The following is a 19669-nucleotide window of genomic DNA, read 5'->3' as shown; positions in this document are numbered from 1 at the left end:
AAATAAATAAATAAAATCTTAAAAAAAAAAAGACATGGCAATCCTAATGTGTATGCACTAAATAACTGAATTACAAAATATATGAAGTAAAAATTAACAGGTTTGAAAAGAGAAATAGACAAGTTCACAAATATAGTTGAAGATTTCAATACCCCTACATTATCAATTAATAGAAAACTAGACAGAATATCAAGGATATAGAAAACTCATCATCAGTAACCAATAGACTCTAATTAATATTGACAGAATTCCACCCATCAGCAGCAAAACACATATTCTTGTCATGTGACTATGGGACATAGATCAAGAGAGATTTTCTGGATCAGAAAATGAATCTCAGCACATTTAAAAAGAATTAAAGTCTTATGGAATCTATAAGTTGGCCACCATGGAATCAAACTAGAAGTGAATAATAGAAAGATAACATGAGAATCTCTGAACACTTGGAATTCATCAACCTACTGAATTCTAAATAATAATCCATTGGTCACAAAGGTGGTCTCAAAAGACATAAAAAATACATTGAACTGAATGAAAGTAAAAATACAACATCAAAATTTGTGGATCACCGATAAAGAAGTGCGAAGAGGAATCATTATAGCCCTAAATATATAATTAGAAAAAAAGAAAAATCAGTAATCTAACCTCCCATTTCAAGAACCTATAAAAAGCAGAGCTGAAACAGAAGCTTCCAAAGAAAACAGAAGAAAGGAAATAATAATGTTAAGAACAAATCCCATAAAATTGAAAGCAGAAAAACAATCAATGAAAAAAAAATAAGTTGAGAGATATTGTACCACAGATTACCTGTGCAGGAAAAGACCAAAATTCCAAATTTAGGGGAGCCTGGGTGGCTCAGTGGGTTAAAGCCTCTGCCTTTGGCTCAGGTCATGATCCCACGGTCCTGGGATTGAGCCCCGTATCGGGCTCTCTGCTCAGCGGGGCGCTTGCTTCCTCTTCTCTCTGCCTGCTTCTCTGCCTACCTGTGATCTCTGTCAAATAAATAAATAAATTCTTTAAAAAAAAAATAAAAAAATAAAAAAATATGGCCATTTAAAAATTGATGAAATTGATAAACCTCTGCAAGCCTAATAATAAAGATTAATAAATAAAGAGAAAAGACACAAATTACCAATATCAGGAATGAAAAAGAGTGAACACTGCAGACCTTGCAGACATCAGAAGGGTAATACAGGGATGGATGTATTGGGATAATACAGGGATGGATGAAATGGACCAATTCCTTAGAAAACACAAACTACCACAACTTACCTAATATTAAATAGATAATTTGAATATCCCTATAGTTAGTAAGGACATTGAATATAAAATTTTTAAGCTTTCAAAAAGGAAAATCTGGTCCAAGATGTGTTCACTAGCATGTTTTAACAGACACTTAGATAAATAACACCAGTGCTACACAATCTCTTTCAGAAAACCATTTCTTTTATGGTAGTGCTATCCAGATACCAAAACCCAACAGACAGTTGAAAGAAAGGAAGAAAAGAAAAAGAAAACCAGACACAAATATTCCTCATGAACACAGACACAAAAATCCTTAACAAAACATTAGCAAATAGAAGTCATATAAAATTAGATATATTCCATGATCAATGGGAGATTTATTCCAGGGATGTGAGGCTGGTTCAGTACTCAAAAAACTACTTATGTGATTCATTATGTAACAGGTTAAAGAAGAAATGTCACAATTCTATCAATTCATATAGGAAAAACTTTTGACAAAATTTAATAACCATTCATGATAAAAACTCTCAAATAAATAGGAACAAGGAATGTCCTCAACCTTATATAGAACATGTATTGAAAATGCATAATAGTATACAACTAACATTATCTTTAATGATGAAAGACTGAGTTCTTTCCCCTTAGATCAGGAAGTAGGTCAAGAATGTGTGTACTCATCACTCTTATTTAATATAGTGCTAGAATTTCTAACCAGTGCAAAAGAAAGAAAAAAAAAAAGGAAATTAAAAACATAGAGATCAGAAAGGAAGAAATAAAACTGTCCCTATTTCCAGGTGCCATTTTTGTTTATGTAGAAGATCCCAAGGAACTTAAAGAACACACTTGTCAATCTAATAACTGAGTTCATCAAAGTAGTGGGATACAAGATAAACATGCAGAAATCAATTAGATTCTTTTATAACAGCAATGTACACCTGCATCGCAAAATTAAAAATATAATGCTATTTACAGTTACTCAAAAAATTAAATACTTAGGTATAAATCTAACAAAAAATGTACAAATGTTAAATGTTAAATATGTTAAAATCCAGGACTATCTAAAAATAGATATACCATGTTCATGGACTGGAAGACTCACCAATACAAAGATGTCAGTTCTCCCAAACTGACATGCAGATTTAATATAATTCCCATCAAATTTTCAGCAAGATTTTTTGTATGTGTAAACAAAATTATTTTAAAATTTATATGAAAAGACAAAGGAATCAGAATAGATGTGATGAATTTGAATTAGAAAAATAAAAGTGACAGGGATTAACACACCGAATTTCTAGATTTATTATGTAGCTATAGTAATCAAGACTCTGATCTTGGGAGAGGGATAGGCACATATATGAATGGAACAGAATGCAGAATCCAGGAATTGACTAACACAGACATATTTAACTGATTTTTGACAAAGGTGCAAAATCAATTCAATGGATATACAGCCTTTTCAACAGATGGTGTTAGGCCATTGGACATTCATAGGCAAAAAAAAAAAAAAAAAAAAGAAACAAACACAAAAAAAACCCAAAACAAAATACAAACCTTTGAGCTAAGTCTGATAGCTTATATAAAGATTAACTCAATATATATCATGAACTTTAATGTAAAATCTAAAATGATAAAGTTTTTAGGGAAAAAAAATGAAAGTCTTTAGGATCTAGGTTAGGCAATGCATTTTTGGACTTTCTACCACAAGCACAACCCACAAAAGGAAAGATTGATAAATCGGATTTTATCAAACTTAAGAACTTTTGCTCTGTGAAAGACCCATTTATGAGGATGAAAAGACAAGCTACACCCTGGGAGAAAATATTTGCAAGCCATATATCTGATGAACAACTAGTACTAGGAACATAATCTTTTAATCTACAGTTAAAAAAAAATCAATTAGAAAATGTCCAAAGACATGAAGAAACATTTTATGGGAGAAGATATATACGGATAGCAAATAAGCTATCTTATTTGTTCAGCATCACTAATCATCACTAATCATTAGAGAAAAGCAGAATGGCTAAAATAAAAACTAATGACAACACCAAATGCTGGCAAGGATGCACAGAAACTGGCTCACTCGTGTATTGCTGATGGGGATGTAAAATGGCACAACCATTCTGCAAAATAGTTTGGCAGGTTTTTAAAGAAAATTTAACATAGAACTCCAGTACAAACCAGCAATTGCTCTCCTGGGCATTTATCCCAGAGAAAGGAAAACTTTTGTTCACATAAAAACCTGTATGCATATGCTTACAACAGCTTTGTTCATAATAACTTCAAACTGGAAGCAATGCAGTGTCCTTCAATGAGTGAATGGTTAAATGATCCTTACCACAGAACACACTACTCAGCAATAAAAATTAGAGAACTATTGATACTCCAACCTGGATAAATCTCCAGAGAATTATGTTGATTGTATGATTTCATTTATGTAATATTTTTGAAATGACAAAATTATAATAATTATAAGTCAATTAGTGATTTCCACTGTGTATGGTGGAGTTGGGAGGGAAGGGAAATGGTTATTGCTATAAAAAGACAATTTGAGGAATTCTTACGGTAATGGAAATGTCTATCTTGACTCTATCAGTGTCAGTATGTTGGTTTTGATATTATACTATAGTTTTGTAAGATGTTACCACTGGGGGAAATGAAGCAAAGGGTGCAGGAATCTCTCTGTTTCTTACAACTGCCTGTGAGTCTACAATTATCTCAAGCTAAATTGTTTAATTAAAGAAAAAGACAGCCCTCTACCGGCTCCTACATTAAAATTCAAAACCTTTCCTTGGCCCTTTCCAACCTCACTCGTGTCCTACTTCTCTCTGTTGCACTTCATCCTGCAGCCATAGTGGCCTTTTTGCTGTCCCTGGTCCTGCTTAGCAACCTCTCACCACAGGGCCTTTGTACTTGCTATTCCCTCTGGTGGCAGAGATCCTCCCTCTGGTTTGCTTACTTCATCCTGTTCTCTGCTTATCAGACATTTATCTTGAATACTTTATCTAAAGTAGCACACCTATCACAATCTAATGCTTTATTTGGATTTATTTTTCCTCTTTCAGTAAAAACATATTTGATACTTTAAAAAATACCATCTTCCTGGGATGGGAATCTTAAACTCTCTGCTATACCTTCACTTTTTAATGTGTTCTACTGGAATTTGGAACATTTGATTAAAAAAAAAAAACATACGCACACACACACAAAAAACAAAACAAAGAAACTGATTTCTATTTTCTTTTGTATTCTCTTTCTTTCTGCTGATGTCTAAGTGGGATTTGTGGGTTCCATAGTAATAAATATTCTGTATTATGTCATGCTCAGTTTATCACAATCCACTGGTATTTCCCCGATAGCTAACATTGCAGAGTTGACCTCTTTATACAGTGATTCTGCCTCTAAATGACTTAGCTTTAATTCTCTTCTAGGCTTTTTAATCAGGCCGCAGTGTACAGACATACTTCAAGAGGATCCTTAGAAGTCTTGGACAAGCTTACCCTTATGTGGCAGGTATGTCTCTGTCTACACACTAAGTGTGCAAGACATGTAACTTTTTATTTTTCTAGAGCTAAATCTAAATTACATTTTGCTCTTCCATTTGACCAAATGCAGAAGCAATCTGAGGTTGCATCTAAGTTCTAGAAGGTTATGAGATAACCAGACTTTTGAGGGATGACATACCTGTTCTTTGGCTGCCATCTCTTCATTAGGCACAGATTTCCTCCCATCCCTTGTCAGTACTTGTGGGAAACTGCTGAGGCATACCTTGATCTTCCTTTGTAGATCTTCTACTCTCCTTCTCCAGGCTTTTCAAGATACCTCCTGGGCATATCAGGGCATGCTGTTACTCCTGCTGGACCAGAAGAAACTCTCTGTCAGTGGATGAAGCTCTTTGTTCCTCTCCTACCACTCTGAAGCGCATGATACTTGTTGTGTTGCTCTTGTATCATGCTATTGTATGGGGTCCTTTGCAAGGCTGGTCAGGTCCATCTGCCAGGATATATCTGCCTTGGCCATCTCTAAGGTCCTGGCTATATCCTAGAAAGACCATTCTTTCCCTCCTACCATTATCTCTTACCCATGTATTTGGAGTTTCTCTCTGTAACAATACTTTGAACAAGCACAACTTAGGAAATCAATCAAAACACAATTTACTTGTTTTACTTGTTTCTTTAAAATGAATTCAGAAAGGGTAGTGGGAGTTCCCTTGCTTTTGGCGGTGGGGAGTAGGGAGAATAGATCTCAGGCAGGCTCCATCCCTAATAGGACTACTCTTAGATTTAAAAAAAAAAAAAAAAGAAAGAATTCTTTTGGCACTTTAGATTCCAAACATAGTCTTCATTCAGAAATTAGAATGTCTAATCTTAGACCATAATCATAGCTTGAAAGTTAGTTTAATATCCATCATCCCTTCTCTCACATCTGGGGTCCATTTTGGGGTTGGGCCAAAATTTGCACTGGGAGACGGTATGGGGCTTTTCTCTGTCACCTCCTCTCCCACTTGCTAGCTATTGCTAAACCTAAGTGGTTGGAGCATGGAAAGAAGAGGAATTAAATGGCTTGGGAATGTTTCTTACTTGAAATGGTCCTGTGTTAAGCTGGCTCCAAGCTTTCTGGGCTTGGCGATATTTAAAACTGACACTCATGTGGCTCCTTTTGGAGTTCTTGGTGGCTTCTCTGCTGGACCCATCTAGCTTCAACTCCCCTGGGTTGAGCTATTCACTTTCCAGTGGAGCTTCTGGGTTTCAGATAGTCCATTCTACATGCACTCTCCGTTGGGGTATCAGTGATACTTCTAGATGGTCATCTTGGGCTTCAGGCTGGCTTTCTCATATATGGCCCACTCCTACCTCATGAAAACATGAGTCTTACGTACCTGAATGGGCAGGAAAGGTTCAGGACCTTTTCAGATTCCAGAGATGCTCCTAGCCTGACCCTCTTGTCCTCTAGATTTCCAAGATAAGAGTCAGTCTGCAGTCCACTGGGTTTCCCAAACTCCAGGGGACACATTTAGGCTGCCTACCTTGTTCCTTTGAAGCCTCTGTAAATACTGGAGAAAGGAAAAGTGGCACCTTCCAGCTCTCTTGCGGGGACGAAGGGGGGGGGGCAAGGGTGGCGGGGCTTACCATAGAGTAGCAGCTCAATCCAAGAATCTCTTCTTAAAACTTCTCCTAATGTCTGTTGTTTTGATCCTTTACATTATCTTGTTGGTCTTAGGGCCATCTGACCTGTCTTGTGCTTTTCTTTTAAAATCAGGATTTTGATCTGGCCCTTTACTTTGGAATTTCATATCTGTTTAATGGAGGTAACTCAGTTGAATCTTGCAGTCTAATGTCTGGTCATGCAGACTCCACCAAAATGAGCTGAGGTGGTGGGGGGAGGGGTAAAGATGCAGTCACTCCACCCCAAATTGCCGTGGGATACACTATTATCTATATATGTCTTGACCACCTTATTTTTCACCCAGAAGGATCTAAATCTACTCTAAGCTTAGTTAATACATAGGAGAGTCTCTTCTGGTCTCTTTTGTATGCACAGAGTCATTACAATTTCCCAGGGGGTCTTAGGCTTTTGAAACTAAAAAACCAGTAACATAATCGATACTTCCCCTGCAACCCTTCTGTCCCCTCCCCCACCCCGTCCCCACCACCATGCTCCCCTGCTCTTCCAATGATTTTCTAATGCTATGAGTTCAGAGTATAACAGGTTGGCTGCCTGAATGGGGAGAGAAGCAAGATTCAAGGATATGGAATAAAATACTTCAAATGTTATATTCTAAATGATAAATATTGTCTATCCTCTTTTGAGTACCTCTTAATGTAGTTTTTCATCTTTATAATGGCACTACATGCTTTACATGAAGGATTTGATATCTGAGGAAACCAGGTTTATTATTCTGCTAGGGGGTGGCTTAAACAATACAAATATATTGTGTCACCATTCTGGAGGATCAAAGTCTAAAGTCAAGGTGTGGGCAGGGTTGGTTCTCTCTGAGGGCTGTGAGGGAGAAATCTATTCCCACTCCTTGACTTGTAGATGGCATCTTCTTCCTGTCTCTTCACATCATTTTTCCACTATGAACATCTATCTCTATGTCCAAATTTGCTTTTTTTCTTTTCTTTTTTTTTTTTAAATAAGGATACCAGTCATATTGGATTAGGACCCACACTAATGACCTCATCTAAACTACTTAGAGCATTGACCTTATTTTCAAATGTCACCTTCTGACATACTGGGAGTTGGGACTTCAACATATAAATATGGGAGGGAAAGGTTGTACAATTCAACCCATAACACCAGGGTTCAAAGAGGCTCAATGACCTCAGTTTCACACAGATCTTGAATTGCTAGTGCAGGGATTCCACAGCTGTGTGACTCTAAAGCTTGGTTCTTCCTGCTATACTACACCTCATCTCAAATGAATCTTGAATGCAGGCTTGTACAATGAGAATACTGTCTTCCTTTAAACAACCAAGCCAGCCTCATGAAGGCATGGGCCCATCCTGGAAAAAAGCTCATACTTAGCTATAAGGTCTCTCATTACAAGAACTCAGAACAACGCCTTATACAAAGGAGAAACAGGAACATGTTTGTGGAGAGGTCCAATGTAATGCCATTATACCATAGGCTAGAAACCGAGCTTATACCTGAGCCAGGGTTTAAGTTCTACCAGGATTCAAATGGCTCTGAAGCTGTCAAAATGGCCTCAACTCTAATTTGGTGATATTATTCCTATGGCCTGTGGTTTGCATTTCTGGTGCTTTTAACCTGTATTCAAGTCTAAATATGCTATGTGTCTGTGGGCTGCTTCACGTAGAGCGTATTTAAACAATGTGTAATAAAACGACATATTTAAATCATACAAAAGAAAAAGGGTAGAATGTGTGCTATAACGTCTCCGCAGGCATTTACTGGATAATGGTAATGACAACTTTCCTAAAAAAAGGATAAAATATGTTCAGTTTCAATGAGAATTATATTTAGGGGGATTATCACGTATTTTGGATATTTTCTTTTTAAAAACAATTCTTTAGTGCATCCTAGGTGAGAGATAGGAAGTATAGTAGTCATTCAGAAACATGGCTTCATGCATATGAACAGAATTTGGGTCTTGTAGTATTCATCACTATTTTATTCCAGATGGCAAAAAAATGATCCCTTTCAGTTAGTGCTTGAAATATATACCTACAGAAATAAGTCCATTATAAGATTTTTCTTGCCAAAACTCTAATAGATGCTCACTTACTGAGAAATATGTATACTGAGAAATATTTAAGAAAAATACACTTTAATGAAGCTGCATTAATGATATATATTTAGCTAATTGTGTAGAGGGATCGAAATATGATTTCAAGTAAAGTAGACTATTGGCCGTATAAATAAGCCTGGCACAGGTGTGCAGAGTTTTAAGAGAATTAGGTAGCAGAGCTAATGAAAATTAGAGGAAGTCTCAATAATAGTTTTATTGTAAATTAGATTTTCTCTTATAAAGCAAATAGAGCCATGTAACAAAATTTTAAAATGAGGGTTAAAAATTGCTAACATATCAATAGCCAAAAACAACAAAAATAACCTTTTGGCATACTTGCTTTTCCTCCTTTTTCATTCATTTGTTCAGCTAGAAATTAGGAGGTGCTTAATGCAGGCGTTGAGGAAAGATGGCTTGGACAGCTTGCAAGATCTCTGCCCTGAACAGCTCTTAAATTATCAGGGAAAATACACAGTGAATGAGTCCTTATAACAAGTGGTAGGTGCAGTATTGGAGGCAAGGTAGCTAAAGAGCTTGCCGTCAACTCTATTGTTAGGTCTGGGAAGCCTTGAACAGGTAAGCTGAAATAGAAGAAACAGGAGTAGAAATCTGTTAGCTGGAAAAGAGAAGAAAATGTATTTTAGTTAGAGGAAAGAGCATCTGCTAAGGTATGGGAGGATTGAAATAACATTACGAATAACTGTAAATAATGCAACATGTCTGGAACAACAGAGAATGAGGCTGGAGAAGTAGGGGGAGGTGATATCATGGAGGGATTTGTGCCAGTTACACTATTGGCAAGAAAGTTTTTCAAGTAGTGAAGGAATGTGTTTAGAATTTCATCTTAGAAAAATTAATCGTCAGCAATATAATTGGATAGATGGCTTAGCAATTACTAACCTTAGGAACTGAGTGTTTAGTAAGGAGCTAGATAGACCAAGAAGCTGAAATAAAGCTAAAATTAAAAACTCTGGGCTTGCATGGACTTCTACATGGGTAGGAACTCTATAAAGTGTTCTCATGGTCATGTTTTTATAAAATTTTATTAAAAAGTTTATTTTTAATGTCAATTAATTATGAACATCTTCTCTTTCTGCATTACCACTCTACCCTGTGTTATGCTTTTCTTAATACTCTTTTAACACTGGGGGGCTTTGGTGATGCCGATTTTGTATTCATCATTTTTTATCTTTTTTTCAAATTGAATAAGCTTAGGTCTCGCTTTGTTGATCTAGTCCCAAGATGTGAAAAGGGAGGTTGTTAATCTAAGACTGTAGCTGCAGAGATGAAGAAGGAAAGGTATGGAAGACTAAGGGGGAGGAATTTTGAGGATTAGTATGAAGGAAAGTGTGGTGCCAAGCTTTCTCGCTTCTGAAACTCGGTGAATGGTAGGGGCAAGTAACAGTCTATTACACATCTCTTTTTTTTTTTAAGAGGCTTTTTTTAAAAAAATATTTTATTCATTTATTTGACCAAGAGAGAGACACACAGAGAGAGAGAGAGAGCACAAGCAGGGGGAGCAGCAGAGGCAGAGGGAAAAAGCAGGCTTCCCGCTGAGCAGAGAGCCAGACTCCAGGCTCCATCCCAGGACTCTGGGATCATGACCTGAGCCAAAGGCAGATGCTTAACGACAGAGCTACCTAGGCATCCCTGTATTGAATGCCTTTATGTGTGTGTATGTTTTCATATTTTTGGATCTACCAAAAGTGTATTTACCTGTATCAAGGTGTTTTAATGTATTTTGTTATCTATTACCAAATTGCTTTCCAGGTAGATTGTGTCACTTAACGCTCCTACAGTAAGTGTAGAAATGGGCTTTGTTGTTTACGCCCCGCTAACACAGAGTATTATAATTTTAATGTTTTTAAACTAAATTATTGGGTAAAATTATTATTACCCCCTTTCTGTTTTATTCTGAGGTGAGATAAATGCCATTCGTTATTATTAGCTCTGCATAGGAATCTATGTTCTAAAGATAGTTATTATGTCCTTTCCCTGGTAATGATTTAGGAAGCATTAGGAGGTTGTTGTAAATCTTCCATGTGAATAGTTTTGTTATTTACTCTAAATACATACATACATACATACATATATTATAAAAGCTAGAAATAAGTGGGGCTAAAATAGTTTTGTTGATTAGGTTGTTTTAGACCAGGTGTTGGCAAACTTTTTCTGATAAGTATCAGATAGTAAATATGTTAGGTGTTGTAGGCTAGGAAGCAAAATTAAGGATGTTAGGGCTCCTGGCTGGCTCAGTCAGTTAAGCATCTGCCTTCGGCTCAGGTCATGATCCGAGGGTCCTGGGATCGAGTCCTACGTTGGGCTCCCTGCTGCATAGGGAATCTGCTTCTCCCTCTGCCCCTCCTCCCTCTTGTTCTCTCATTCTCTCTCTCTCTCTCAAATAATAAATAAATAAAATAATTTTTTAAAAATTGAGGATATTATATAGGTACATTAAAAGAGAAAAATTTTCCACAAAATTTATTGACATAGTTCGAAATATAATAATAATAATTGAGGAAATTTTTTATAATAGTAGTCTAATGAGAAAAATTGAATTTTTTGTGGGGGAGACATTTCATGATTGTAGTTCAAAGTTAATGTTTTCAATTCTCAAATTGGTTATAAATGTTCATTCATTAAATCATTCTTATTTAACTGGGGGTGAGCTAGGTTTGGACTCCAGACTATAGTGTGGTGATCTCTGTTTTAGACAGTGACCTTTAAAAGTCATATTTCCATTAGGTTTTGTTAAAATACTTTGTTTGGCAATATGTGTCAGTTTTATTACATACTTTATTTGAGCTTACGGCAAATCTGCAACTTGCAAAACACTCATCAAAATGTATGTGTCCTGGGACCCCTGGGTGGCTCAGTTGGTTGGACGACTGCCTTCGGCTCAGGTCATGATCCTGGAGTCCCGGGATCGAGTCCCGCATTGGGCTCCCAGCTCCATGGGGAGTCTGCTTCTCCCTCTACTTTCTCCTTGCTCATGCTCTCTCTCAAAAAAAAAAAAAATGTATGTGTCTGTGTGTGTTCTGTGTAAAGGGTGTGGGTGGTTTTATTCTGCATTATCGATAGAAACTGGGATATATCTGGGGTAATAGCACCATGACAATGAAGCATTTTGTCAATTTAGGTAACCAGAGAAGTGAGACAGAAAGCTAGATTTGACCAGTCCAAATTTGATCTGTTGGTATATGTATTGGAATGAGTCTGAATGTTCCCTGTTGACTTTGATTTGGCTGTAATTGGTCTTGCTCATTAATGACTGCTTCTGCTCAATTTTGGGGATTTCTGCTTTGGTTTTCATTTTGCTGTTCCTCAGCAACTTTCCAAAATGTTTTCATTCTTTTCTGACCCCCCTTCACAAATCTGATGTCTTAAAATACTTTTTATAATTTACATTTCATTTACTAATGGTTTCTGTGGCAAAGCTACCCAGTTCCTCTGGTTTCAAGAAAGAAAAGAAGGAGGAAAGAAGAAAAGAAATGAAATGGAAAGATATGAAAATAAGCAGGTTATTTAACCCACTTTTGAGATTGGGCCATTTAATCTCCAAAGTTTATCCTGGAATTTGATTCCTAAATCTGAGACCAGTTTTTCCTTTAAACTCTTAATGAATGGTTTGGGAATTCTTTTTAAAACTCGGGTAAATTTAGCTATTTCCATGAGTATGCTGAATTATGGACTGGATTTCTTAAGAACTGACAATCAGGTTGAAAGTTTATTTTATTTTTTTAGTCAATATGGGTACAAAGAATTGGTATCTTTCGAATGCATAATCGAAATAATTCAAATAGATGAACTCAATATGAAAACACTATTTTTAAAAATATGATGTGGATGGAACTAGAGGGTATTACGCTCAGTGAAATAAGTCAGTCAGAGAAACACAAATACCTTTCGATTTCACTCATATGTGGAATTTAAGAAACAAAATAGATGAACATAGTGAGGGAAAGGAAAGAAAAATAAAATAAGATAAAACCAGAGAGGGAGATAAACCATAAGAAATTCCTAATTATGGGGAATAAACTGAGGGTTGCTGGAGGGGAGGTGAGTAGGGGGAAGGGGTAATTATGTGATAGGCATTAAGGAGGGCACAGGATGTAATGAGCACAGGGTGTTAAATGCAACAGATAAATCACTAAATTCTACCCTTGAAACTAATAGTGTACTATATGTTAACTAAGTTGAGTTTTTTTATTTGTTTTTTGTTTTTTTAATTTTATTTATTTGACAGACAGAGATCACAAATAGGCATAGAGGCAGGCAGAGAGAGGGGGAAGCAGGCTCCCTGCTAAGCAGAGAGCCTGATGCGGGGCTCAATTCCAGGACCCTGAGAACATGACCTGAGCTGAAGGCAGAGGCTTTAACCTGCTGAGCCACCCAGGGGCCCCGAGTTTTTTTTTTTGTTTTGTTTTTGTTTTTTAAGATTTTATTTATTTATTTGACAGACAGAGATCACAAGTAGGCAGAGAGGCAGGCAGAGAGAGAGGAGGAAGCAGGCTCCCTGCTCAGCAGGGAGCCTGATGTGGGGCTCCATCCCCAGACCCTGAGATCATGACCTGAGCTGAAGGCAGAGGCTTTAACCCACTGAGCCACCCAGGCGACCCTGTTAACTAAGTTGAATATAAATTTAAAAATTTAAAAAAGTATAAAATTTTCCCATATTCTAGTGTATAGAATATTATGATTTAATATTTGCTTAAAATATTAACATAAAATATAAATATAATATAAAAATATGCCATATCTATTTATACAACAAAGTAAGCTGTATTTATTTTCTAGAGATAATGTGTTATAAGATTTCAATTTTTATGTTTCTGAGAGTAAGCACAGGAGAAAAGTCCCTCAAAATTAAATTTCAGAATTATTTTCTTCTCTTATTTATTTTCATAGACTCTTTGGAAAGCAAGGTTCCAAATATATCTTTCCACAGTCTTTCTGGCAGTGGCTAACTCAGCATAGCTCTTCTAAACTATCACCTTGATTTTAGATGTTGAAATAAGTGGCCATTTAAAAAAACATTTTTAATTCCACATTTCATTTCTTCTTTAGATGCAGAAAGTTTTGTTTTTTTATATAGAAAATTGGTATTAACAGTTTTATAAATCCAAGAACAATATTTGCTCCAAACGCCATTTTTAAAGAATTTTCACTGAGTTTTTCCAATTATAGTTAATTAACAATTTGACTTACTGTGTCCTAAAATAAAATTCCTTTAATATTTATAACCATAATTATTGACAAATATCTGATATTTGTTATTTAAAAAACATTTATCCAGCCAGAAAAGGTGTAAATTATTTCATCAGAGGCAAACAGAGCTTCAGGGACCTTAACTCCTGAGTTCTACCCCAGGTTTGGGGAAAAACTGTAGGCAATGTGTTCACATGATCACGTTTTATATAATTTGCAAAGTAAGCTTTTTAACTGCCATCATGCATGGCCAGCATCTCTGCTTTAAATTTCCTCCATTCCTGTTCTGTTTTGTGGTGAAATTGAAGAGGCCATGGCTTTGTTTTGGTCTTGGGTAGGGTCCATTGAAGGAGGAATCAGAATGGGGATACAGTTATTTTAAATTAAGTGAGATACAAGTATGTTGTTTATAAATATTTCTGTGTATAGTGAAGCTATTGATGATGTCTCACTTTGCCAATTTACTAGATGTTTGACACTCAGAGACCATATTGGAGCACAAAAGCCAGAGCCCACAGTGTCCTCTGGACACATCCCACAGCACGGACAAATGATGCACGGGGTGGAAGGATGAGACTAGGTTTGAAACATGCAGAGCCAGAAGCTACTGTGTGGAAAAACATTCTTGTTAGTAGACGTATGATATTACAAACAGAGGGTATGGTTTGTATCAATGCCCAGTCCCAGGAGAAGTTTTGTCCTGTTAGAAATTTAATGACTAACGCAGTTTATGCTGTTATTAACACATCATATTTTTTTTTCATTTCTGATGGATATTACAGAAATAGAATTTCTCAGATATCTGTGTTTTTAGACACAAACTTGTAGTGGCGATACAGACAGTAAGCACCACTGTGTGTGCAACTGCATGTTTTCTGAATCCCAGTTATGATACTTGAAAACAAATTTTGATTAAACATCCTAGATAAAAAAAATGAATTTTCTTTCTGTTTTCTCTATAGAAAATGATATTTACAAAGAGACAGAGTATGCAGCTAACAACTTTGGCCGGGGTGGGGGAGCTTTAGACAGGTGTGGTCAGGGAGATAATTAATGGGAGTAGTATGTTTTTTCCCCAGATTTTGTGATTTTTTTTTTTTTTTGTATTTCTCAGCATTTTAAAGTAGTAGTTTTTTGGGAATTTTGCTCTGTGAATAAATATTTACTTTTGTGTTAAACTAATCATTTTAATTTGTATTCTCTTTTTAAAATTGCATAAGCTTTGTGGCCCCCCAAAACCTGGATCTACGTAATAAATACTTTAAAATATTTAGATACCATGAATGCACACAGCCTCATATATACTTGCCACTCAGTTTGTGTTTGGAGTTGAATGCATCTACATAGTAACAATTTGTTATTTTTGTTCAGTGATGACTGGCACTTTATAGGGACATTAAATAATGTCTGTAAGCTATGGCTAAGAAGAATTTCTACCTTCTCAAGATCTTGAAAGTATTCATTCTACAAAGCAGTTTCTTATGGGTGAAAAACTTAAAAGTCTTTCATTTAACCAAAGATTTTGATGTATGGAAATAATATATTACTTTATCTTTTCCCCTAACCAATCTTTATTTACTATTATTTATTTAATCTTACTTTATCTTTTCCCCCAACCCCAATCTTTTCTGGCTTAACTTTTTGTTTGTGTGTTCTAAAAGAAGTACAGAGGGAAGGAAGGAGAGAGAAAGACAGAAGGAGAGAAAAAGGAAGAGAGGAAGAAAAAGCTTCAGAAGTCCAAGGGCTCTGGTCAGATTGGGTTAATAACAGATTGGTAGGAGAGTCTCAGAAAGGTGCTTGAAATTCACAAAAGTGGCCAGGACACAGTCAGTAGTACTCCCAGGAAAGTAAGAGAGTGCTACTAAGACTTCTCCATAGAAGTTTTTTCAAATAATAATTTCAAACAAAAATGTATATAGCCAGTGCATTTGTTTTAGGATGGTAGTATCTACCAGTGTTCTAAACACTTCCTGGTTACAGGCAGTACTTAACAATGTTTCAGAGAATGAATCTCAACATCTTCCTTTGGTAAATACATTGTACACTTTAACATTTTAGCTCTCAACACAAAAACAGTCTGTCCTAAGCATCTCTGTGCTCACCCGTCTTCCAGTTGTGTCTGGAGATTTAGGCATAGTCTACACACACATAGACAGTCCCCTTTTTAAAGCACCCACTTTGGACATACAAATGGATAGGAGTTCATAACGATGTCTCTGGGGTGACGGTGCCCACAGGGTTCACCTGATTACTTCTGTGTGTGGTGATGATGACTTAAAATGGGTGAGCTGGGAGGAACCTCCTTGTGGGCACAGGAGCCGGTGGGGGCTGCTGCTGGGCCGGCACCAACAGGGTTAACCAGGCTTGCCAGCATTAACAATGGAAACCCGGCAGCTCTAAATGAAATGAGCTGAATATTTCATTCGGCCACTCAGCTGCCTGCTCCAATTGCCTCCTTTACTAAAATAAGAGCTTAATCTAAAGTGACAACAACATCAGTTTCTGTGTGCTCCAGTCACACTGAACATGACTTCCTTAACATAAACACTATTTACATGGACCGTCTGGATATAGCAGGGAATCAGGAGCGTGCCCAGCTAAGACACAGGGTACAATGAAGGACGAGAAGCAGGCAGCTGAGAATTAACATCAGCAAATGAAAGCCTGACCCTCAGAGGGCATGTCCCTGATACGTTTTAAAATGAGAGAGCATTGCACCAGTAACCTTAGCCTTTGTAAAGACTATGCCATTTAAAATAAAATAGCACCTTTTCAGTTTAGACACTTAACCAAATGCATTATGTTTGACCCATTTTCCAACTTGTGTGACACGAGAGGACGGATCCCTAGCTGCAATTATTAGAATCTTTCGAACAATTGCAACCAATAACCTCCCTCCCCAGACTCCTTCTCATAGCAGCCTGTACTTCTTCGAGATAAAGAGGGCATTTCGTTCTGTGAGTTCAGGCCAGACAGAGACGTCAGGGGAGTGGGAGAGAAGATGTGACCCTTGAACTGAAGGCTTTGATGTCAGTGTTAGCAGTACGCAGGAAATCCCTGTTTGAAAGTGGTTTTCAGCTTGAGAGTTCTGGAAGATTAGAAGCAAGAGTGTGACAAGGCACCGGCCTGTCAGGGCCCACAAAATAACACAAGTAACTTATTTCCGGCACCCCACAAAAGATAATGAGGGAGATTGCAATCCTGAAAATGCATTATGGATGGTTTTTTTCCATAAGGAGGATGCTATAGCATTATTTTTGCCATGCTAGCCAATGTTAAGGGCCACTAAATGCAGGAATATGTAACTTAATCCTCTTCAAATTACGGACAGTTAATGGAAGTTAATGTTTTTCTCCCCCAGCTTCATAGGTAAGGAAAGTAGAGCACAGAGAACTTACATATACATCTGAGGTTACACAGTGAATCAGAGACCAATAGGGAAAGAGTCCTTTTTTTGGGGGGGGGCAGTTATTTCTACCTTCTTCAAGTTATCATTAATACTCTTGTTTCTAAAATGGCTCTTCTCTTAAAATCTCCCTGGATTGAGTCCTGTAGAGTCTGATACCAGACATTGACTTCTGGCTTCCAGGTTCCAAAGACCTGAAGCTACTGACAAAATGGCAGCTCTTTTTTTTCTTTTCTTCTTTCCTTTCCTTTTTTTAAAAAAAGTACAGTTCTGTGTTATCTGTTCTCATCCTCTAGGCTCTGTGTCTGAGTGAATGTCCATGCAGTCTCCACCCCTGTGGTGGTCCATTTTAGATAAAGCTCTTATTCACTGAAGAAGAAGGGGACTGATCATTTAAAACAAGTTTCTTTTTTAGGAAAGGTATAATGAGTGGCAGGAGGAAAAAGGGAGAATCATCAATATCTGGCTCGCTTTAGTAGAATGCTCATTAATCAACAGGCATTTATTGAGAATCTTTGAGATCATCAAGCATTGTTAGGGGAGAGAAAATTGTCTCTGGCCTCTTGAAGACCACCATCTAGAGAAAGGATTCATCGTAATATAACAAGAAGAGTTAAGGTTTCTGTAGAAAGCTGATGAGAATATCACCATTGTAATAAAATAAAAATACTGTTTTTGTTGTCAATCTCCTCCTATGTTTTCATCTTCATTTTTAACCTAAGGGAAATGTAAGAGGACACCTGTTTGCTCACCACTTATTGAACAGTGGTCGACTTTTTCAGGGGGCTATTCTAGATGTGACCCCAAAGGAATTTTACACATTTTCTCACCACCTGATGGGATTACTGACATTTGTACGAATATCAATTGTACAATTTGATGGGTACCAAATGCTTGAGAGCAGAGAGAGGAGTGACCAAACCCGCACCACGGGATCTCTTTAAATGACACAGACCTTGACATCTATGCCCAATAGTAGGCTGTGCTTCATCTTGGTCTGGACTATCAATCAACAAATATCAGCTGGGACTGGCAATGCCAGAGAGAACAGGGTCCCTGCCTCAAATTGAACTTGGGAGGCAGCCTCTACACGGAGTATTGAAATTAACAACATCCACTTAAGGCAAATGGGAAGTGGATCCTGTCTTGACTGGTCTCAGCTATAATAAGGTTCTGGATGACCTCTTTTTCTTTCTCAGGTGAGGATAGGCTTGCCTTCTCTTGAGATGTCTCTACTACTTTGTTGCCTCTTAGTATGAAAGGGCATAACTGGACAGAGAGAGAGAGAGTGAGCGAGCAGGTTTTTCTTATTACAAATGATACAATCCATAGCCCACTTTGAAGAATTTCATGGTTTTAATGAAATGAAACTCAGATACTCGGGTACTGAAATAGACTCAGGTACTCTACTATTTCTTCTGTTTTCTTTCAATCATCTTTCCCCTAATAGTGGTCAGGGTCTCAGTCCTGCAATACTATTATTAATACTATTATTATATTATATATTATATTATTATTATTATACTATTATTGTGTATCATTCACTAAGCCACTCAGAGTTTTACGTTTTCCCAGAGCAGGATGTTTTAAGAATATTTTGCTGTTTTAATCTTCAGATAGCTAGCTTCAAATAAACCAGTTGCTGTAAACTTAATTACAAAACCCCTTTCTTTCCTCCTTTGTTATTTTCACTTTAAACTTTTCAGCGAACCATGTATTCTCTATGTTGTATTTGGTCTTTTCTCCTTTCTTTGGAGATGGAGGCAAAATGTCTTTTCATGATAAACTAGAAGATGGTTTTGTGTCATAATTTTTTTAAAGTATGGAAGAGTTTTGTCATTTTTATATATAATCTCCACAGTGAACTCAAGTCTTCATGAAAGGAACTATGTTTAAAGCATAATCTGGATACAAGATTATATATCTCACAGATTTCTGTTTAATGACTTAATGTTTTTAGGTTTTACACATGTAATTACTAGCATAGGAATTTAACTTTTTACATCTCATCATTCAGACATCTAGTTATTGGAGAGGTGGGGGCAAGTGATAGATTCAGTACAGGTGACCCTCAGGCTGTTCATCCTCCAAGCCCTTACAGAACCCTTCCTTGTAATACCAGGCTGTCATTCTGTTATCTTGGACCCTGATCATCCTATAAAAGGGTCCCATCAGCAAGACCACAACCCAAAAAGTCAGCTTCATGATTTTGCAGCAGCTGTTGCTGCAGAAGGTAAATGCCGTGCAGATATTGATGAGCTTGCTAATTTGTTTAGTAGACAGAATTTAGAAGGGGGAACAGGATTTGTCTGCTAGCTGTCATCATCCATCAGCCCCAGGCTGCCCCAGGCAGTGGGTTTGCTTTTTGCCAGCTTCTAATTTTGCTTTATTTTTCCTTAACTTCAATCTACTTTATTCATTTATTATAATTGGGAGAGTGGTGGTAGAGATAGGGAAAAAAAATGCTCATGCCCCACACTTGAGATTGAAGGCTCTCATATGCTGCGGTTCTCTGATATCAGCAGATTCAGGCTGGACCTGTTGGTCTGTTGATTGATGTA

General features: G+C 37.0%; 1 protein-coding gene across 6 annotated transcripts in view; it reads left to right on the top strand.

The window, feature by feature from the left end:
* SOX5 (SRY-box transcription factor 5) overlaps positions 1 to 19669 on the top strand; it is a 994837-nt gene that overhangs the window by 135417 nt on the left and 839751 nt on the right. For all 6 annotated transcript variants that reach the window (XM_013047547.2, XM_013047548.2, XM_045072864.1 and 3 more), the window contains exon 2: positions 4674 to 4755. The gene's annotated coding sequence lies outside the window, so the exon portion shown is untranslated. The remainder of the gene's footprint in view (positions 1 to 4673; positions 4756 to 19669) is intronic.

This window comes from Mustela putorius, unplaced genomic scaffold (genome assembly GCF_011764305.1).
Source record: "Mustela putorius furo isolate JIRA1106 unplaced genomic scaffold, ASM1176430v1.1 tig00537227_pilon_pilon_pilon, whole genome shotgun sequence".
Taxonomy (NCBI): Eukaryota; Metazoa; Chordata; class Mammalia; order Carnivora; family Mustelidae; genus Mustela; species Mustela putorius.
Note: the sequence above shows the minus strand (reverse complement) of the source record. Positions and strands in the feature narration are given on the sequence as shown.